General features: G+C 39.8%; 1 long non-coding RNA gene across 1 annotated transcript in view; it reads left to right on the forward strand.

Annotated features, from left to right (window-relative positions):
* LOC150076618 (uncharacterized) overlaps nt 1-24,201 on the forward strand; it is a 73,937-nt gene that overhangs the window by 18,463 nt on the left and 31,273 nt on the right. The window contains exon 2 of the long non-coding RNA XR_016547822.1: nt 13,047-13,113. This is a non-coding gene — a long non-coding RNA (uncharacterized LOC150076618). The remainder of the gene's footprint in view (nt 1-13,046; nt 13,114-24,201) is intronic.

Consider the following 24,201-nt stretch of genomic DNA (forward strand, 5'->3'; position numbering starts at 1 on the left):
TATTGTATAATTATTATGAATTAGTCAGCTTTGCCTTAACTATTAATAAATATATTTTGTTTATATTTCTATTTGTGATGCTACTCATTAATGTAACATACCATAGCGAAAAAAGATTAGAAATGTGAAATTCCTAGGTGATGCACTTTAGTATTAGTAATGGCCGCATGGTGCAAGAAAGCCTATGGCTTAGGCTGCACCAGCCAAAAGAAAAAAGAAAAAAAAAAATCGAAAAAAACAATGATAAAACCAAACAAATAATAACTAAATAAATAATAATTAATAAAAGAAAAGGAAATTAAACCTATCATACTATGCGCTTCCCTCACCCGAAGGTACTATCCAGATGACCTTTGAATTTCCCCAAACTATCGGCCTCTACCACCCATGAAGGCAACTTATTCCAGTAATTTATAACTCGCTGGCTAAAATAAAACTTCCTGCAGTCCAACCTAAACATTTCACCCCCCCCCCGTAACTTGAATTTATGTCCCCCAGTTCTAGCATCATTTCTAATATTGAAAATTTCATCCTCATTCATTTTACTGATGCCTCTCAGAGCATTAAACACCTCAATCAAATCACCTCTAAGGTGTCTAGTTTCCAAACTCTGTAACCCACATATTCGAAGTCTTTCTTCATAAGGACGCCCTTTTGCATAAGGACGCCCTTGAACACAGTATTCCAAGTGTGGTCTAACAAAAGCCTTATATAATGGGATTATCACGTCCCTATCTCTACTTGGAAAAGTTCGATAGATTCGACAAAAAATTCACTGAGCATTGTTTACAATGCTCAGAGAATTTCATGTATGACCGTATCGTAACACCCAAGTCCCTTTCCTCCAGTACTGGGTTTAGTTGAACTCCAGCAAGTGAATAAGTTTTTTTGGGATTACTGTTTCCCAGGTGTAATACCTTACATTTTGTTGGATTAAAGGACAGCTGTCATTTTTCTGACCATTCTTGAAGTCTATCTAGGTCTCTCTGAAGAAGCTCAGCCTGATAGTGATCATTAACTACTCTACCAATTTTAACATCATCTGCAACTTTAGACATCCCGCCCTCTGTCCCTTCATCGATGTCGTTTATGAAAATTAAGAACAGTGGGCCTAATACTGATCTTCTTACATCAACCCAATCTGAGGAACAGCCATTTAACACAACCCTCTGTCTCCTGCCCTGAAGTCATACTGCTATCCATCTAAGAATTTTCCCAGTGATTCCAACCTGTTCCAGCTTATAAAGCAACCGCTCACTTGGGACTGAGTCAAAAGCTTTGCTGAAATCTAAATAAACAATGTCGAAATTATTCCCTAAATCCAGCTCGTGAGTGACCCTTTCGAAATAGCGAACCAGATTTGTTAAACATGATTTTCCCTTTACAAAACCATGCTGAGTATCCTTGAGAATTTCAATTCGATCCAAATGATCCTGAATTCCACCCTTGATCATTGCCTCCATAAATTTTTTTTTTTTTTTTTATGTAAAACCCAAACACGAGAGGTATTAAATCCCATAAAACGTAGTACCGTGCTTGGGTTGGAGGTTGAGAAGACGAAAGATATTTGTTGACATTGGACTTGAACTTCTGTAGACTGTCATTTTCAGGAAATACGTATGAAGGAAGGTTGTTCCAGAAAACGGCAGTTAAACGAATAAACGAGGAAGATGAAAAGTTGGTTCTGTGAGTTTCAAGTTGAACAGTAAATGGATGTTGGCTGGAGGCGGCGCGTGTTCGGACTGTTTTGAAAGAGAGAGCGGGAATTATAGAAGCCAATTCAGAAGAACAGTGCCCATGGAAGTATCTGTAGAAGAGGCATGCACCAGAAACAGTGCGTCTATGAGAAAGCGAGTGGAGAGACTGTTAGAGATGAATCATTAATTAACCTAACTGCCCTCTTCTGAACGGAATCGAGAAGCCTGAGAGAGGTTTTGGGGGCACCACCCCAGATGTGGGAACAATATTCCATGGCAGGGCGGATTTGCGATTTGTAGAGTGTGAGCAGCTGTTTGGAAGAAAAGTAACGCCGAGAGCGAAAGAGAAAACCAAGTTTTTTTGATGCAGAAGAAGCGATATTTGTAATGTGCTTGTGCCAAGTGAGATTAGAAGTCAGGGTAATCCCCAAAAGAGATATCATTTTGCCTAGAAATTGGAGTGTCACTAAAGATAAGCATAGGAGAAGAATAATTCTTTTTGCGATATAAGACAAGACTGAGTTTTAGAAGGGTTGAAATCAACTAAGTTGTCTTTGCCCCACTGGAGAATTACATGGAGATCGGCATTTAGGGAATTGGTAGCAGATATTCGAGAAGTTGAAGCTGATTGAACAGGGCAAGGTTTCTCAAAATGGAAAGATGAATGCAATGTGCTATCATCGGCATAACTATGGATAGGATTTCCGGTCAATGGAAGAAGGTCATTGATATACAGGAGGAAAAGAGTGGGGGAAAGAACTGAACCTTGGGGGACACCGGCATTAGTGGAGAAGTTAGAAGACAGAGAGCCATCTACCATCACCCTCAGTGAGCGATCGGAGAGAAAACTGGATAACCAATTACTAAAAACGGTTGGCAAACTATAAGATGGAAGCTTGTTTAGAAGACCTTTATTCCAAACACGATCGAAAGCCTTTGAGATGTCAAGAGCAACTACTTGTGTTTCACCGAACCTTTCCATTGAATTAATCCATAAATGGGTAACATAAGCCAGAACATCACCAGTGGATCGACACTGGCGGAATCCATAATAGCGATCGTTGATCAGACGGAAGGTTTCTAAATAGTTTAAGAGTTGGCCGTTCATTGATTTCTCCATTACTTTAGAAAGAGGAGAAGTAATTGCAATGGGACGATAATTGGATGGGAAGGATTTGTCACCCTTTTTAGGAACTGGCTGGTTATGAGCAAATTTCCAAGCAGAAGGAAAAACACCTTTGGAATAAGAAAGTGAAAAAAGGCAGCAAAGAATAGGAGTAAGTTCAGGAGCACAGGTTTTGAGAACAAGCGGAGAAATACAATCGGGACCTTGAGCTTTCTTAGCATGAAGATTCGTCAAAACCCTTCTGGCATCCTTTTGACGGAAGACCACAGGAGGCATTGAATGGGGCGTGTTGGGAATGGTGGGAGGTGCTTTACCAAAATCATTAATATACGAGTTGGAAGAAAAATGGGATGCTAGCAGGTCAGCTTTATCCTTGGTTGAAGTGACAGCAGAACCATCTGGTTTGGACAGAGGTGGAGCAGAGATGGGCAAAAGTTGCGGCCAATAGCTTTGGCTAGAGACCAGAATGCTCGGCTACCATTAGGGCAAGAAGCAAGTTTTCTACTCTTAGCCTGTTCAAACTCTAGTTTGGACTGATTAATAACTGCTTTACAATTGTTGCGAGCTTTGGTGTAGGCAGAAAATGAAATTGAAGAATTAGAAACAAGCCAATTACGATATGCAACATTCTTCTCTTGAACAGCGTTAGCACATTTATTGGAAAACCAAGGTTTAGATAAATTACGAGATTTTCCCTACCACTGAAGTCAGACTGAGGTCGATAATTTCCTACTTCTCTTATAGCCACCCTTATGTATGGGAGATGCATTGGCACTTTACCAATCCAAGGGAATCTCCCCAGAGTCTAGTGATGCTGGCATAATTAGCCTCAATGGTTCAATATGTAATGACTTGTCCTTACAACTGTTATTAATAATGGGTATTATTGATATTGGAAAATTAGTGATTTTTAGTGATTTTTAAATATATCAGGTCAAAATAAATAACATAATTTGAATAGGATAGTTCAGAAAAGTCCCAGGTTTAATTGTGTTCGTTTCGCCTATTACCTTTAAGTAAGAGGAAGATTAACGTAGCAAGGGGGGGGGGAAGCATTTCGAACACGCGATTCAATAGAAGCACCGATGGAGCAGTCCGTATTTAATGAGCACAGATCTGAGTCAACATTTCGCCCCTAAAGAACAATGGGCCGCAACAAAAACACAATTAAGATAGAGATGGAGCTCAAGAAATTGAGTGCACTCTTTAAAATTTCATGGGGGTGATTAACGACAGGTGCAGCAAGACAAATACAGGGAGTAGATGGGCGATCAGAAAGAAGATCTAGAAGCTTCTAGACTTCCGGAAATTGCTGGAAACTGGAAGCCCTCTCTAAAAAGGGTGGAGGACACGCCCACGGAAGAGTAAAGGAGACGAATTGGAATTACAGGGGAAGGGATGTACAGGTCAGCGATTGGTCAGAGAGAAAGTGTAGGAAATTTTGAAATTCAGAGTAAAGGGAGAAAACGAGTTTTAGTTTTTGGGCAGTGTGCGTGTAGGAAGACAGTCGTGTGGCAGAGTCGTTGAGTTTGGGTGGGGGTTAAAAGTTTTGGAGAGGAGGGCGTAGTAATAGGAAGGAAATTTTCCTTGTGAGTAATTTATGTAAGTCTAAAGTTGGAGAAAGAATGTGTCCACATAGAAGAATGAAGATATAGCCGTAGCCAATGAATACGGAACAGTGAGAGAAGCTGATGCAGTTCATAGTGAAGGAAAGGGAAGAACGCCCAAGGAGAATTCTAGAGGCAGGGTACTCAAATGAGCAGTGATGAGCGACCGGCCGACTCTAAAATTTTCTCAGTGCCAGAGCAGTACACGGATGCAGCGCTGACCGATGACGCGAGAAAGGATCCTTATTCAATCAGCAGAGCGGTGCCTACGGGAGAACGAACCTCAGGTAGATTGATATATTCCAAGGATGAACAACCGCCGCCTTCTAGACTACGCCGTTATGCAGATGGTATGGCAGCCCAGAATAGAGAGAACACTCGCAAAACTGAGTAAGTGATAGCTAAGTACGGAAAAATCTTAAGTTAGTGAAGGAAGGACTCTAGAGGAAATACTTAATCTAAGGGAGAAAGGTAAACGTAATTGCACCCATGTACACTGCGTTGTAGAGAAATTAAGAGTAGGACCTTAAGGTAAAAGTTAATTAGTGGATAGAAGGGGTACCCTGATATAATAGTAGATTTTGGGGGAATGACTAATAAGGTAACAAAGGATTGTAGTTGAAATGTTAAATTATAGTGAATTGGGATTTATTAAGAGTATAATTTAGTGTGATAATAATTGTTTAAAACGGATAAAACACAGATTGAGTGTCTAGCTAATTAAAGAATTATTGGATTAGATATACGGGAAGATGGTTTATTACATTGGTTGATTATGAATGGTGAACAGATCTGTAGTTAAGGAAAGGATTTTCTAACTGAGTCAGAAAATCCTTTCCTTATATCTCTCATATCTATTGTATTGTATTTATTTATTGTATTATTTATTGTCTATTATTTATATGTTTTATAGTATATTATTTATAGTATTTATTTACTATCATATTTATTGTATTTTCTAACTGAGATATATATCTCAGTTAGAAAATACAATAAATATATATATATATATATATACAGACGGGGTGATTCACTACCAGTGCGACAAGCTTGCAGGAGGTGTAAGGAGCACAAAGACGAATCGGAATCACATAGCATTGCAGGGTCCGAAATGCCTTCGTCATGCGGTAGAGGACGTTGAACGGGAGGTCGCGTGAACGCTGGAAGTCAGCATTTGCGAACCGGTTCCCGAGGCAGTAGTATTCAAACGTTGAACTGGCCGACATGCACCTTTATTATTTTTTATTATTATTTTTATTTTATTATTATTTTTTTATTGATTTATTTAAATATTTATTTTATTTATTTTTCTTTTTAGGCCCTTGCCACTGAAATCTTAGGAAATTAGGTGGCAGGGCCTGCCAGAGTAATTACTTCTAATGCGATCCCAAAAATGCTTGACCTGCCTCCTCGGGGTTAAGTGTGGGCAACGGGGGGGGGGGTCCCACTAGGGACTCAACGACTAAAAGGTCAGAGGAACAACACAACATAGACATGTACCTTCACAGTGTTCTGTGTTTCACAAACAGAGTACACAACACGGAGATGGGGGAAACCCCTTGGGCCGTTAGACAATGAACACTTTACCTCGCGCATGGCGCTGCGGACTGCAACGGGCGCGCCGCTCTGCGCTTGTACCAGGAACGTTTCCCGCACAGGCATGCTCCTCATCATACGATTTTCGCACGTGTGCACAGAAGGTTACGTGAGACTGGTTGTTTCAAGTGCGAACGACGAAGACAATGAGGAGAATGTCCTACGTCTTGCAGAAGGCAATCCGAGTAAGACTACTCGAAATAGGCCAACGATTGGGTATTTCCCAATCCACTGTATGGAGGATACTGTCAACAAACCAAATGAGTTCAAACCTTGTGCAACGCGTCCAATCATTGGAGCCTGCGGATTATCCACTCCGGAGGACTTTTGCTACTTGGTTTCTTCAACAGAAACGGTTCGCAAATGCTGACTTCCAGCGGGATCGCTGTTCACGCGACCTCCCGTTAACGTCGTCTACCGCATGACGAAGGCATTTCGGACCCTGCAATGCTATGTGATTCCGATTCGTCTTTGGCCCCCCTACACCTCCTGCAAGTTTGTCGCACTGGTACTGAATCACCCTGTATATATAGCTCCTTGTAATTGTTTATTCTCATACTGAAAGCTACCTGTAGACTTACTAGGGCAGTCAAGTAGTAGGAAAACTGATGTAAGGATTATGAGGTGTAATGAACTCCTAGACCTGTTAGAACCAAAGATGAGGCACACTAAGAACATGATTATATATATCTCCAAGTATAACAAAGCAAATATTAAATGTTATAATAAATATAAATATTATAATAAATATTAAGTAGTAACATAACCAATTAATGCCATCTAGGACGATTAAACATTACATCGGTCTGTATGAATATGAGTTAAGTTAATAATGGTTAGTTTTTTTTTTTTTTTAAAGTAAAATATGATATACTAGCTTATCAGGTAAACCATAAACCATGGCGGGTACCCAACGTGACCTGGAAAAAATCAATCTATGCCATGACATAAGCAATAAATATATATAAAAATACCAATAAAAAGTTAGTTATGGCAATAAGATACATTGCAAGGGACTTTTTCAAGGGCTAACCCTTACAATGTATCAACCATAATTAACGAGCTATCCGTTTCTGTAGTCATCGTCCAGCATAACTATGTCCTAATATACGTAAAATAGTATTAAGTTAGAGCCAAAAGTATGAATATTGTAGTAGTTAGAGCCAAAAGTATAAAATTTGTAGTAAGTTAGAGCCAAATAGTAGTAATAAAATTTTATAATTAATCCAAATTTAGCAGTTAACTGGCAAGATGACTGTTAGCCCGACGGATAGCCAAAATATAAAATTAAATTAAAATTATAGAAAGAGCTATAATTATTGTTAGGCATATGTGCGTAGTTGATAGTAAATGCTGCCACGGTAGTCTCATCAAATTAATAAAAGTAATAACAGTGTGAGCTATAGCTAACAAAGGCGAACGGAACAAAGGTATAAGAATAGATATAGTACCTCAATCCCCCTCGAATACTCTAATAGTTCATGAGGTATGAAAAAATAGGGATAAGAAAGTGAAAGTTAAACAGCAAAGAAAAAGCAAAATAATTAACATAGGATGTACCTTATAGTAAGGTATCCTGGTTAGAATGATTTAAGATTAAAATTAGAATGCTTACCAACGTATGGCCAAGGTACTAGAAAACCACATGTATTGGCGCGTGTAGCATATATAACTACCGATCGCAGCCCCCCCTAGGAAATGTAATAGTTAAGTTAAGTGATAAAATAAGTATAATTACATACAGCGCCCTCTGCTGTTATTTAATATACTGTATAGTATTACACATAGAAAAGCCGTCAAATAAGTATATCTCGAAGTAATAATAGAAGTTTACAGAATAAGTTCCTACCCATGGAGCAAATATAGGTACAAGTTTTTAATGCGAGTAAGCTATATGTAACTTACTCCATGGGCAGTGCCTACTATTTACATAATTACATATCCAACGAAATTTATCTAAGCCAAAGAAACACCTATGAAAATTTTTTACAACGGCTATGTTATATTAGCGCCTGTTTAGGACTTTATCTATAATACTCTGTGCGTTAAGATTATAGTTCCCCTTGTTGTTTGCTATCAATAAAGCTCTATACATATATCTAGTAATTATGTGGTGTGGGAAGTAATTTTCTAAAAGCTTGGATCTGAATTCAATGAGTGTATCTATTATATAATCTGTCTGGTTACATATATGTATTCTTCTGATGCTTTGCGCGATTAGGGTATTGCGATGTATCCTTTTTGAGATATTCGAGTTCCAGTTAGTGAGGTCAATAGCATTAAAATGAAAATTTTTGCGTTTATCATACAGTTTAGTGTGTACAGTATTGTTATCTATCCTTATATCCAAGTCAAGGAAGGTAGCAGATTTGGAATTATTAGTGTTGGTGCGTTCTAATGTTAATTCAGGCGGATAATATTTGATTGCTTCCATATGGAAGTCAGGCATATTAAAAACTATCAAATCGTCAATATATCTGTATAGAACCATATTTTGTTTAAAATTATATTCGAAGTGGTGTAGGTATAAATTTGCCACAATGCATGAGCTACATGCACCCATCGGTATCCCTGTATGTTGCCTATAAAGATTACTGCCATTAAATATGTAGTTATTGAAGATGCAAAGGTTGAAAAGGTCATCCCAGTAGTGTTTCTCACAGGGTAAGATATTTTTGTATTTATCATAATAATGGCTGAACACAGTTTTTAGGCTGTTATGTGGGATGCTAGTAAACAAGTTATTAAAGTCGAACGTATTGATATGTTCTATCGTATGGATGCCTGTGTTGCTATTGATGTAATTCAATACCGGTCTATTATTGAGAATAATATTTGAATGACCTATGCTATCAAAAATAATTTGAAGTAAATTAACTAGTTTGCGATGCGGAATCTTAGCGTAGCTATCCCTACACGAAGTTATAAATCTAAAACCTGTCGGATTTTTATGAAACTTAGGTATACAGTATATGTATGGGTATGTAGTTGTATGGTTGGTAAGTTTTAATTTTTTATGCCACGCACGTATTTTCTTAGTAATAGCGTTACGTTTATCCGTTACTATTTTGTATGTGCTACTGTTGTTAAGTTCATTTAGTAATGCTGTAGTGTAAAATTTTTTACATATGATGCTGTAGTTATTAGAGGCTTTATCAATAGTAGTAATAATAATAAACTTATCTTGTATCAGTTTAAGCTTACGCTTAATTGCATCTATATTAAAAATCTTAGTAGGTGGTAGTTTCCTGCTTGCGGACTTTATCTGTTTCTTGATGGCCTGAAAGGTGAGTGTAAGCCACTTGTGGAAGGCTTCCAAGGATGTGTTATATTTGTAGGATAACTTTAGGCAGAACTTCATTATATCTGAATGTAGTTGTTTAATGATGGCATAGGTATTAATATCAGTATTTGGTCGAAATTTAAAACCAAATGATAGAATCTCACGTAGCTCAGGATAGTCTATAATGTTCAAATCTCCTGTGATAATGTGTTTATGGTGTGCGTCCACATATGTCTGATATTGCGGTAAATGGCAATAGCAATCCGCCTCAATATCACTATTGACGAGGTTAGTAGCTGCTTTTTTATAGTTACAGACCAATAGTCCAAACGGTTTATTATAGCTGAATCTAGTACGTAACAGTGCATTGGTAATAGGTAAATCACTTATATATACGTTAATGGTTTTATCTAGGCAGACATAATCGAATAATGCGTGGCTGAATTTAATGTTTATATATTCATATGTAACCTTCGTTTTTTTATTACTAAAAATAAATTTAATTATGTCTTTAATCAGGAGGTTAAGGTGTAAGTTGTTATGTCTATAGTTGGAGTTGATGGTGTCAAGGGCTCGGATTTTACTATGTTTCAACCCGAATATAAAATCATGAATCTGTTTGACATGTATAATTGGTTTGTCCCAATGCATTAACATGTCATTGAAATCGTCAGTTATATTTGGTGTGCGGGCTTTTTTATTGTATGTTTTGGTTATTCTGTTAGATTTGGGTCTTTTCACTATTTGAAACAGGCTATATATACAAGTATCGTTCATAGTATTGCTAGTGTAGCAATTTCCATTAAATTTATTATTAAGACCATAGGGATACAGTGTTTTATATTTTAATATATTGATATTTTCGGATTCTAGCCTGGTATTGTGGTTACTTTCAATAGTTAATATAGTAATAGAAGTATTGCTAAAGCTGTGTAGTTGAAAGTGCTGTAGTTCGATGTCTTTAATATTAACGAAGTTTTTAATGTGGGATCTATGCACGTTAATCCTAATGTGTAGCTCCCCTCCGGTTTGTCCTATGTATTTAGCTTCACATAAGTTGCAATTAATGAGGTACACCACCCCACTGGCATGGCAAAAAACTGGAGCGTCGATGTTATTAGTAATATGATACTTGCTCATGTTAGGACAGGTCTGACAAAGTGTATTGTTACAACTATTAAATTTTAGATAGCTGCTATTATGTTTATTGCAAGTTACTACGTCTGTAGTATCAGGAGCATCGCAGGCAATATCGGTAAGCGCTACATTATTATTTGCTATCTCGGTAAGATCATTAGTATGGCATGCTATGTTAGTAGGAGCCTCAGCATTGGCACTGAATAGATTCAATTGGACAGCAGCATTAGATGCTGAATGGCTAGTAGAAGAACTTGTCGGGTCACCCAGAGCCTCAGTGATATCCGCGGTACAATTTATTCTACGCGACCGACGTAGCATTATGTTATTCTTATTTGTGTAGAAACTCATGATCGTATAAATATAAGATGTGCGCATACATATAAAATTCTCCAGTAAACGTCAGAAGACCCAAACAGGGAAAAAGGCTGTCTGAGAGGCCACCATTACAGACTGTATTTAATACTAAGAAGTGTTAACGGATGTATATGTGTAGCTATGTAGGAAAATTCCTGGTAGACGAGTCACAACTCAGGTAATCCCCTTTGTATTTCCAAGTATAACAAAGCAAATATTAAATGTTATAATAAATATAAATATTATAATAAATATTAAGTAGTAACATAACCAATTAATGCCATCTAGGACGATTAAACATTACATCGGTCTGTATGAATATGAGTTAAGTTAATAATGGTTAGAGTTTTTTTTTTTTTTTTTTTTTAAAGTAAAATATGATATACTAGCTTATCAGGTAAACCATAAACCATGGCGGGTACCCAACGTGACCTGGAAAAAATCAATCTATGCCATGGCATAAGCAATAAATATATATAAAAATACCAATAAAAAGTTAGTTATGGCAATAAGATACATTGCAAGGGACTTTTTCAAGGGCTAACCCTTACAATGTATCAACCATAATTAACGAGCTATCCGTTTCTGTAGTCATCGTCTAGTTCTGTAGTCATATATATATATATATATATATATATAAAATCATGTATGTATAAAATTTAGTAGTTTGGATTACAAGGATTTTTACACAGATAAGGCGTAGCAGTCTAACAAAGCCACACATAATAAAGTTCGCAGTTAATTGTAGCTATTGATTGAAATGTATATAATGTCAATAAATATTGACATGTTTTGTACTCATGTGTCTGTCAGTCATTTTGAACTTCAGCCAGTCCAGAGGAGGAATACCTAAAATATTGAGACCCCCCTAGAGTCCAGAATCTTCTGGGAGATTAACAAGTCAGGTGTAAAGTGGGAGGGAACAAAACGGGGGGCATAGTAGAGCACGGGGAATAAGTCTTATAGCATGAGGAAACAAAATAAATAAATAAAAGTTACATATAATAACGAAAAAAAAAAGAAATATATAAAATATATAAAGATAATTAAACATCAATCATCTCCCCCCCCCCCCACAAATGCACTCACTTGCCGCCTCCCTTAAGATTATAGGGTATATTCCATCAGCTCCAGGAGCCTTACTGGCCTGTAAGCTCGAAAGTTTTTTCATTAAATAATCTTGCGAAATTTCAATATCATTAATTACATATTTTTTAACTTCGCTCCCACAATTTCCCTTTGCCACAAAAGGCTTTTCATTTGTAAATATCGATGCAAAATAACTGTTGAGTTCATCTGCAACGGCAGCTGGTGTATTTATTACTATCCCCTTTCCCTTACGTAAAGGTCCGATCTGGTTTGTCCTGCACTACTTGGCATTTATATATGTGAAGAATTCCTTATCCCCACTCTTTGCTCTGTTTGCTAGTGATTTCTCATAAACTGCCTTTGCCTGTCGAACCTTTTCTGTGGCTCTATTACACATCAGCTTGCAGCTGTTATAGGCTTCAGTACTTTTTATTGCTCTGTAACGTTTCCATGCCACCTTTTTCTGCTCAAGTAATGTGCCAACTTCACTACTCATCCAAATTGGAACCCTTCTCGTGGAGTATTTTTTTAATGGTATATACGCATTGAAGGCATCTGTGATTAATGTTTTAAAAGCATACCACAGTTTAAATGTATTCATTCTCTGCGCGATATCTACTTCTGATAAGAAGCATAATCCCACCACCCCTTCTATCTAACCTATCCTTCCTAAATACATTATACAAGCCGTACTGAAACTCATCATCCCCAATTTCCGGGTGGCACCACGTCTCTGTAAGCCCTATTATGTCCGCGTTACTTGTTTTAACCAGCAGTTCGAATTCGCTCATTTTATTGACGACACTTCGTTTCTGTATAAACAATTAAGATTTACTGTTCTTGTATATTTAACAATCCTAACACAACCCTTGAAGTTTTTTAGGCTCTCTTCCCTGGCATTAGCAACCCGCTCACTTGAAACGTTTCTGTCCCCAGAACATCTAGATAATATGCCCAGTTGGGGTAACAGATAAAAACTCTTGAGGTATATCTTTCATTACGGTTCTGAAACTTCAAAAATAAACTTTATCCTGTGAATTTAAGAAAAAAAAAAAAAAGAAAGATCTAAAATACAAATGTAAAAAGTCAAAATTTAGAAGTTTTAATTAATCTGAATTTTACTTTGTAAATCAATCTGTTATTTTATGCGACAGCAATGTAACCTGATCATAAAGGCCATTCCTCAACATCCCTAAGAATCGCCATCAGAATAAGGATGAGGTAAGAATTTTAGGTGTGATTCAGTAATAAACGTAATTTCAGTAAAAAGCAATTTAGTAATTAATGTCTAAAGTTTTCATTTTTATAGGCACGTTATATCGAGAGAGCGCAATGTGTACCCATCCAATCCAATAAACGGCAAGAGTACAAGGAAACACGAAACCACCGGTAATTAGCAGCCCGTGAGAGCAATAGTATCCTATGGAACTTGGCGAGATTTCTCGAATCTTTAGGATATGGTACTATTGCTCTCACGGGCTGCTAATTACCGGTGGTTTCGTTAGAGTGAATACCACCTTAGCTCTGGTTTTAATTCGGGAAAAAGAGTTCCTCCCCTTGGAGCTGGTTAAAATCAGCGCAAAGGGATGGAGTGGGAGAACTGTTTCCTTATTTTAAACCAACTTGGGGGGGGGGTCTCGTTTTCCGATTTTAAATCAGCACCAAGGGGGTGAGAAATCAATGAAAAAAAGTGGTAAATTACGTATCCTTTGGTGAGTTTCCCCGATTTAAAATCAGCGTCAAGGGGAGAGATATCTTTTCCCAACTTAAAACTATCGCCAAGACAATATTCACTGTAACGCAAACCACTGTTCATTAGCAGCCCTTGAGAGCTGTTTGTTTGTTTGTTTGTTTGTTATTTTGTTTTTAGGAGCATTAGCAACTAAGGCCATATTGCTCCAGGATATGCGGTGGTCATTCCCTGACCTTTCCGCATCCTCCGTATTCGGTGGTGACAGGCTCGAACCCCGGTCTAATCAAGAAGCGTGTGTTACGCACTGCTGCTCCTTTCCACCTGGCTACGGAGGCGCCTTCCCTTGAGAGCAATGGTTCCCCCTGAATCTTGGCAACATTCTTCGCATCTTTAGAATATAGCACCCCGTGTTTCCGTATACTGAAATCAGATCTTGTAAGAGAAATAAGAAAGGAGCTACCCTTATCTTTCATTATCTATCATCATTGTGGGAGCAGCTACCCTTGTCTATCATGCTTGTCGCAAAGATCCATGGGATGGGATTTTAACAATATTTTACTAGGTTGTAAAAATTAACCGAATTTTCTTAACAGACTTTCATAAGGTCGGATTGGTTTAAGCCACCAAATTCGAGACGGATTCTAGAGAACAACGGTGTCCCTAATCCGTCCAGAATTTGGTGGCGTAACTAACATAACCTATATAATTTTTGGCAGATGTGCAATTGGAGGATCCCCCCGAAACCCTTAAGAGCCCTCCCCTCTCTGCAGTCTGTGGCGTGGAGGCTCAGAATAGGGGATAGATTCCTGCCCATGGAGATGTTCCACAATGTCCAGGAGATGGATGTGGACTACAAAAGTTCATAGAGGACAAATCGTACAGAAGATGCATCATCAGGGAACAGCTTTCGTCTTCAACCGAGTGACTGTCATCGTCCTTTCATCGCTTTTCATGTGTCTTCATTTTACATGTTAATATTAATTTTAAATGTAAAATATGTAATTATACGTTTTATGTCCTAATATATGTTTTATGTAATTTTTCCTGTATTAGTTATTTAATGTTAAACCCCTAGCATTGTCGCTGTTGTGGGTATTATTGCATCAGGCAATCATGTAACCAATCACTGCCTGCAATAAAGATATTTATTATAAGATATAAGCTAGTCGGTAATCAAGTCAGAAAGAAGGTTAGGCAGGCAAAGGCAGATCACGAAAAATCTTTGGCAAAGGATGAAAAATAAAAACAGGCTGATGTTATATAAGCTTGCTTTCTTGCCTCATATGCCCCAACTAATGCTAACCTATTTTCACTAGCCGAACATGGAAGCCGATTGAATTCCTACCTGCTCTACTCACTTGTAGAATGATATTCACTCTAACGCATACCAATTAGCGCGAAGCAGTGGTCGGAGTTAGACCTAGCCATCATTTGCTGTAGCAAATATTCAAGTCTTGTTCTAAATTTAACGACTTTCCGACTTCAAACGTCGAATGACTATGGGGGCAAGGCGTGCGGGTGCCATTATCTCTGCAGCTGCCAACATGGTTAAGTGTTCTCGTTCTGTGACTATCTGAACAGTGGTCGACGATGATAACCAACAGGAGAGAGTTCAACGAATCAAATAATGCTGATTTTGATATTTTTTTACTTCTCCATGATGATTAAAGCTTAATGATTCCTCTCTGTTCTTGCCACCCTCACTATAGAAAATCCTGGATAGGATACGCCCCAATAGACAGGTACGATTAACATCTGATACTGAAATGTAAGGCAATAAGGCTTGAAGACACCTAGCATTGTCGCTGTAATGGGTGTCATTGCATCAGGCAATCATGTAACCATTCACTGCCTGCAATAAAGATATTACTACATTAAACATCAGAATGAATCTATCTGGCCTATCGGCACCATTATTAGACCCTTCTATAGAAGAATCAGTCACCTTCCCCAACCTCCACCTCTGCACCAAAACCAAGTCTGCAACACCACCATCGCCCACAGCTGACTCGACTCACCCCCGGACAACTTCCAACGATCTCAGCAGTCTTCCTTTCGTCCCACTACTTTGCCAAGCCACACAGTTAAAGCTCCACCCTGCTATGATAAGAGTCAGCTGCTCTTTTTGCGGGTGTAACACTGAGAAACTTGAAACTATTGAAGGCATTCTAAGAAAGCTGCATTCAGAAAATAGCTCGCTAAGGGAACGTCTGAGCCAGCTTGAAGATTATCAACGAAAGTCCTTGAGCCTACTACAAGGTCTCTTGCCCGTGAACACTAGGCTCCCTTGTCCTGGCCCACAGGAACGCCCATCTCCCACACCTGAGTCATCGCTACTACCCGAAACGGATATAGTTGCACTCTCTAAAGACAGCGCCTATAGTGCAATGCTAAAATCTACGAAACGGAACTCTGACATTGCAGGCATGAATGGAGCATAGCAGGGTCAGATGCCCGGACCTCAACCGACGCAAGCATCCCCACGCCAACGGTATTCCAGAAACAACAAAACCACCTTGATTGGCACGAGAGTAGCTAATACTAGCCTCAGAATACGAGATCGCCAAGCCACCAGCAATACTCACGCAAATATCTTCATTAGCAGACTGGATCCGTTGACAAACGTTGAAGAAATTCAGGCACTGTTGATGGAACTAGGCATACCTGGTAAGCCTTTCAAAATCAATACCAAGCATCCGTCTTATGCTTCCTTTAGAAATCAGATTGATGAGTCTAATTGCCAACAATATCTCAATGCCGAATACTGGCCCAGAGGTCTGTTGGTAATGCCATACTATGGGACACTAAAGGCCAAGAACTTATCATGCCCGAACCCCATTCCACAACGATGCATAACTACGCCAGCATAGCTACCTGTCCTCTCTAGCGGAGTCTTCCAAATTATATCCGAGAGCGGGTGCAACTTGTGGATGTCTAACGTGGAGATGACGAGCGAACATCGGACCGATCGCATTCCAGTTAGAATATCCAGTAAGAGGGCACATCGAACGCGACATCGATCCCGGGACGAAATTTCAGATGATCATATGAAAAGGAAATACTGTTCCGAGAGTAATCTCATCATAGTACAACCTTCTGTCGAAGTAAAAATTCGATGTTTCCTACAAAACATCAGGAGTGTCAAAAACAAGCTAAATGGTCTACTTGATTTGCTTTCCTGCTCAGAGTACGACTTCGTCATGCTGATTGAAACCTGGCTCAGAGATGAAATGGAAATTGCTGCCTTCACCTCAAATTTTGGCTATCACACGCTGGCTGCTAAGAGAATTGGGAGACGAGGTGGCGGTGTAGCAATCTGTCAAAGGAGTTCACTCCCCCCGATTAAGGCATCCACTTACCCAGGACACCTCCTGACATAGGTGGACAAGGAGCAGCAGTGCGTAGCACACACTTCTGGATTAGACCGAGGTTCGAGCCAGTCACCACCAAATACGGAGGATGCGGAAAGGTCAGGGAATGACCACCGCATATCCCGGAGCAATATGGCTTTAGTTGCTAATGCTCTTAAAAACCAAAATAACAATAAAATCCTGACATAGAATCATTTCTCGGAATCTACCAAATTGCCGGTTTGTCGATCTCTGTGTGTGTGTCGTTTATTTCCCTCCATCGGTTTCTGAGGATTGTGTCCTTAACCTGACAACATGGCTGTCATCCACAATCAATCATCGGCAAAAGCTCATCATCCTCGGAGACCAACCTTCCACTGCTAGCCAAAAAGAAGCTCCTAGATACACTGTCATTGAACATGTCGGAAATGGGCATTGGTCTTATTCATGTTCCTCCCTCACACAGCGATGCCACCCTGCAGCGCATCTTCTCAAACTGTTTAGAAAAGGAAACCCTGACCATAACTGAGAACTTCCTCCCGTCCGATCACGTTCTGATTGCTGCGATGATATCTCTGCAGGCACCTAAGGATGAACGTACACAAGTACAAATTACAAACACTGTCAGGAGAGTATACAATCCAAAATACATCAACATTGGAAAAATGTTACTACCCTTTTCCAATTTTGCTCATGGAACATACTGGCTGAGCATAACATCAATGAGGCTGCCTACTGGCTTTCGAGATGGATGGAATTCATTGAAAGGGCTGCAATGTCCAAAACTTGCATCCTTAGTTCCCACTCAAAGCCATGGTGGAATGACCTCCTGACTAAGGCCTTTAGGGAAAAACAGGCAGCCCATGCCTCTTACAAGAAGTCGCCTTCATGAGCCATACGCCAAATTTTCCAAAGCAAGGATGGATTTCCAGAAAAGTAAACAATTTGCTATTGACAATTTCATGAACGGACGGCTATCCAGGGGAAAACGTGCGTGTGTGGTCCACAAATCATACTTGCAGCCCCTCTATCTTTATATGTCCAGGAATGGTGTGAGCATGTGCTGCGTTTTAAGCGAGATTACCGTGTGTCCGAAGCATATCCTTGGAACGAAGCGTTTAACATTTCTTCACCTTCTAGTAATACAGAAATTTCCGAAGAACAACTAATAAAAATAATAAATTCACTATCTGACACGTCCACCATAGGAATTTACGCAATACCCCTGTTTAGTCTAAAAATTGCTTCTCGTTTCATCAGCAAAGAGCTCACTCAACTCTACAACAAAGTACTCAAATTTGCACAGGTGCCTTCAAGCTGGTTATCATACAGAGTCGTGGCAGTTCCGAAAAAGCCTCGTGCGAAAAGACCGGCTGACTTCAGGCCAATATCAATTGCCTCTCCCTACCTGAAATGCCTCGAGAACTGCATCTATAATGATGTAGCACTCGCAATCTTTGCGCATAGGCCAGAACATACCCATTATGCCATGCCTAATAGATCTACCGTAGCCTGCCTACAGTCATTATCACAGAAAATACTTCAGGCCTGGAATGACAACGAAGACCTTCACACTATTTTTCTGGACATGAAATCTGCTTTCGACTCGGTCCAAATAACACCCCTTCTTCGTTTACTTGAAAGATTCTACAGGATATCCGGAAATATGTTGGAGATCCTCAATAGTTTGCTATCTAGGAGAAAGTTTAATTTCAAAGGCGATGGCATTAGTCACTAAAAGCGTCGAAGTAGGGATTCCACAAGGTGGTTCTCTCTCAGCCTCGCTATTTCCAGCAATATTCGTTCCACTAAAGGATCAAATTTCAGCTTTCCTATCGTATGCTACTTGCCATGCAAACGCCATGTTGGTGACTCACAAGAAAGACAAAACCTCCTCTGAATCTGTAAACAGCTACCTAAATACATTCTGTAAGTATGCTAAATTTTTTGGCCTGTCAGTCAATCCAGAGAAGTCAAACTATCTCATCTTTACGCCAAGTCGGATCATTTCTTCTGATACTGCATCTTCTCTACTTCCGGAATTGGCAGGAAATGTTTCGACTCCCCCAGACAGTGTCAAATTCCTAGGAGTAATCTTTGATACCCACCTCACCTATAAAACACAAATCCAAGTTCAGTATTCCAAAGCCCTAAGAGCGTTCTGGGGAATGAAAATTGATCTGTGCAAAACGCACAATAAGCAAATAATCAAGAAATACCTTGCAACTTACCTCTGTAGTGTACTCCTATGCAGTGGAAGTTTGGTCGGCCGCGCCACCCACCAGCCTCAGGAAACTATGGGGCCTCGAATTCTGGGTGCTCAAGTGGTCGCACCAGATCTACACAACATCTAAATCTACTCTCTGTTGCAACCTGCAATATACGCCCATAGTCCACAGAGCCCATGTGCTAAAAATAAAGTCATTCCTTCATCTGTGCTCAGCTAAGCAGGATCACATCAACATCTGGAACACGGTTGGTTGGCGTTTGCCAGGCAGACATCTCCGTAGTACCCCCTCCTTGTGCTCAAGGCTCCAGAATTTCAAGAGACACTTCCTAAATGTGACTCTGGACACTCTCAACTCGCTCAACATCGACATCTACCTGTGGACTATAGACAAGGCATATCGCAATGGCATCTTGTCCCATCTTGCTGTTTGTAAAGGACATTTATGTAAGTGCCGATCTTAGCTAGCCGATGTCATTTCATGTTCTGCTCAACTTGTAGTCCTTTTCGCTGTGATAACTACTTCAATTTTACATTTTGATTATCATATTTGCTTTTATCTATTAATTATTATTTAGTTATTATTATTTTTTTCCTATTATAAAACAAAATCACTTGTATAAACAACGAATTGTAAGATTCCTCTGGCTTTCTGTGTAAGGAATCACTATTGTATAAAATTTATGTTAATAAAGAATCTTATTATTATTAGTATCCTGAGTCCTCTGTGCGATGGTTCTCAAATTCCGGTCCATCTTAAGTTAGGAAGTTGGCGTGTTCGCTCGCGAACACGACGGAAGTTCGTCGACCATCTCTCATTAGGGTGTACTTCCAAAACATCAGGTCCATTAGGAATAAACTAGAGCAAACTAGAGCGAGGCATACCACGTTAGGCCGCTGACGTGGTATGCCTCGCAGAAACGTTTCTTCAACCTAATAAAGACTTTTCTTCTCAGTTACTGCTGGTCTGCCTCCAGGGAGCAATCTAGAGGCGGTGGAGTAGCCATACTGTATAACACCTCCCTATTCTCCTATGAGCATTTGACCTCAAGCTTTTGAAGCGAATATAGTCTCGCTACGTTTCCACTCCAGCCACATTGATTTCGCTTCCGTGTATATTACCCTCCCCCAGGACCTACAATTAAAATTACTGAAGATCTGGGGAACTAGCTCTTAAATCATCTTTGTCTGTCTGCACAGTTCCTTGTTTGCGGCCATTTAAACCTACTCCAAACTGTCATCGCCTCTTTATCAACCCCTCTGAGTTCTTCAACATTTCCATCGACATGACACTGGTCAATGAGAACACCACCAGGGGATTGAACCTACTGAATCTCGCATTTTCTTCAACAACACGTAGGGAATGCAGGATGCTGCTTCTACTCTGTGTAGAAGCAGCATTCTGCATTCCTTAGGAGGCCCGCATTGACTCCGACCTCAGCCTTGCAACGACACTCAGGTCCAACTGGATTAAATCCGTCACCGACTATGCTGCCACCAAACGAGTAACAGTGACTCCCTGTTCCAGAAAGCGGTGGACTGCTGGCCTCAACAACAGTTTCAAAAAGAAACAAGTGCTACATAAGCAATGGAAGCTTACGAATGGCAGTCAAGACAAAATCAACTTTTCCCCTGCCAGGGCCCACTTTAATCGGAAAAAAGCTGATGCAATCCAAAAAAATGGATTGCACCCGCTTCGAAGCCTTATGTGCCACATTAAGAAAGGATGCCATACAACTTTACCCACCCGGCTAGCCGGGTGGGTAAAGCGCCTGCCTGGCAACCCAAAGGTCGCGGGTTCGAATTCCGCCTTGGGCTTGCAGTACTCAAAGTACTGCAAAAACCTTGGGAGGTGCATTATGGCCACAGAAGCCGATGCGCCAACAACTCCAACAAAAACAAAAAAAAAAAAAAAACAACTACAAATTTTTCTTGTGTATCTACCCACCGACCACACAGAAGATTCACGAAGTGAACTGATAGTATGGATAGCAACCTAGCCCCCCAATATTACCGCCTTCATTACATTATAGGCGATTTTAACATGCCTACGCCTAGACATGAGGCCACTGAAGACCTCATATCAGTCATTGGGACATTTGCTTAGTTAGCCAAACTACACCTCCTACCAGGGGAAACCAGATGCTGGATGTATTATTCCACAATCACCCACACCTTGGTCTGACTACTGAAAATCACAGCTTCCCTTCTGATCCTCTGACATCACGTTTGAGTTCGACGTTACTATAAACTGAAACGCTGGTGAAGCGTTCGGGAATGAGGTGATTACCAAAATAGTATTCTCCACCAAATACTTAAACCCAGAGATCAAGGCGCCTCCGTAGCCAGGTGGGCAGGAGCAACAGTGCGTAGCACACGCTTCTTGATTCGACCGGGGTCCGAGCCCGTGACCACCAAATACGGAGGATTCGGAAAGGTCAGGTAATAACCACCTCATATCCCCGGAGCAATATGGCCTTAGTTGTTAATGCTCCTAAAAAAAAAACCAAATAACAAACAATAACGTCATAGTGAATTTTTGAAATTAATTTCAACGTTACTTTTGTGGCAATGCATTGTGGGTGTTAGTGGGGACTGTATTTCTGAAGATGTCTATGCTGTGAGGAGACCGGGACCTTCTGCGTGGGATGAAAAACTTTTCTTTTTTTTTCTTCTGAAAGATAAATACCTTGTTTCCAACTGTGGCTGAAACCTAAAAATAAAATTGCAAAGATCCATCTGTTCTTGAAAAACTGCAAAATTAAACCTGTGTGTTTACTTGAAGTCTTAAGTTTATTTGCAATGATTATATTATTTTCTCAAAATTGTAATTTGTCAATATCGACAACTAGACAATTAGATTTTATTTAGCATAGGCATATGATGCAAGAAAGCAAGCTTATGCAGCATCAGCCAAAAAAAAAAAAAAGAAAAAACTTGCACTTCACCTCTGTTCGTTCGAAATACCAGTCCAGCGCAGCCTTAAATTTATTTAAGCTATCAACTTCCACAACAAGGGATGGAAGTCTGCTCGACCGACCAACCAACCACCTGCTGGCTAAAGGCAAATTTCCGCATATCTATCCTACATCTGTCTTTCCTCAATTTGAATTTATGCCCTCTCAGGTGATTATTCTGAGCAGGAGGCAGAATCCCATCAGCATTGAGCATGCTCAAACCATTCAAGGCTTTATACACATCTGTCAGATCACCTCGCCGGTGCCTAGTCTCCAGACACTGTAATTTGCTAAAACTTAAGCCTTTCTTCGTAAGAGCACCCCTTTGTTCCATTCACTAATCTTGTTGCCCTTCTCTGTACTCGTTCCAGCAGCTCTACATCCTTCTTGAAAGACCTGTATACAGTACTCTACGTGTGGCCTGACCATTTCCTTATACAAGGGAATAATCACCTCCTTATCCCTGCTAGAAAAATTCCTATATATCATCGACAATACACCATGAGCTACTCTTGCAGCCCGTCTGCACTGCTCAGAAAACTTCATATCTGCCGGCACAACCACCCCCAGGTCCCTTTCATTCTCTACCACTGTTAGTGTAGTACCACACAGTTGATACGTTGCTCTGGGGTTGCTGTTTCCCTATGTAGTACGTTTCATTCGTCAATGCTCAACTTCATTTGCCACCTTTCAGCCCATCTGCTCAACCTTTCCAGATCCTGTTGCAGCAGCATAGCGTCAGTAGTGTCCTTAACAACCCTATCAACCTTTGTATCGTCCGCTAACTTGGACATTAAGCTTGATATACCATCATCAATATTGTTTATAAATACAGAAAACAATAATGGATCCAACACTGAACCCTGAGGGACTCCACTAATAACATTAGTCCACGATGAGCAGTGTCCATTGATTACCACTCTGTCTTCTTCCCCTCAACCACCCCTTTATCCATAGCAGCAATTTTCCTCCAATGCCACACTGTTCCAATTTATGCAACAGTCTTCCATGTGCAACAGTATCAAAAGCCTTTCAAAGACTCAAGTATATAATATCAAAGTTATTCCCTACATCCAGCTCTTTTGCGATTGCATCATAGTATCCAATCTAATTGGTCAGGCAAGACTTCCCCTTAACAAAACCATGCTGTGTCTGAGCTATAACTGAAGTCTTGTCTAGATGATCCTGCAGTGCTTCTTTAACAGTGCCTCCATTAGTTTTCCGGGAACAGAAGTTAAACTAACAGGTCCATAATTACTTGTGTCGCCCTTTGATCCTCCTGTGTGAATTGGGGTCATATTTGCACATCTCCAGTCCATGGGTACTTCCCATGAGTCCAAGGAAGCTCTCATAATTATGGCTAAGGGTTTGCCTACTTCCTTTGCTGCTTCCTTTAATATAACTGGATAGATCCCATCCACCCCAGGTGCCGTTCTTGTATTTATTTTCAACAATCTCCACTTTACTCTCAGTTATTACAAGATTCTCTAGCTTACTGCAAGAGTTGAATACACCTCTGGCATTCCCCTCGCTGAATAACTCCTCATGTGTGAATGTCGATGCAAAATATTCATTCAGTTTGTTAGCTACCTGAGCAGCATCATCAACAGCTGAACCATCCATATCAAGCTGAGCAATGTGATTCATCTCCTTCTTCTAGAATTTACATAAGTAAAAAACTCTTTGCTGTTTTCCTTTGCATCCCTTGCCAAAGATCTCTCGTAATCTGTCTTCGCCTGCCTAACCTCCTTTGTGACTTGGTTACAGACAAACTTGTATCTATCATAGGCTTCTGTGTCATGTGTTAATTTGTAAGTATCCCATGCATTTTTCTTCTCTGCCATATGCCTCATTAGTTCATCTGACATCCATTTTGGCCTAAACCTAGAACAATATTTCTTAGTTGGTATGTAAAGCCTAGTGGCTTCCAAGATAAGTTCTTTGAATGCTTCCCATTTTGAATTTGCTGTTGGTAACATCATCAGTTGGTAACATCATCCCACTGCATAGAATTTAAATACTGTCTCAGTCCATCGTAGTCGCCTTTACGAAAGCAATAACCCTTCCCTTTACCCCTAATGG

Source organism: Mastigoproctus giganteus, chromosome 13 (genome assembly GCF_048544385.1).
Source record: "Mastigoproctus giganteus isolate SK-2022 chromosome 13, ASM4854438v1, whole genome shotgun sequence".
Classification (NCBI taxonomy): domain Eukaryota; kingdom Metazoa; phylum Arthropoda; class Arachnida; order Uropygi; family Thelyphonidae; genus Mastigoproctus; species Mastigoproctus giganteus.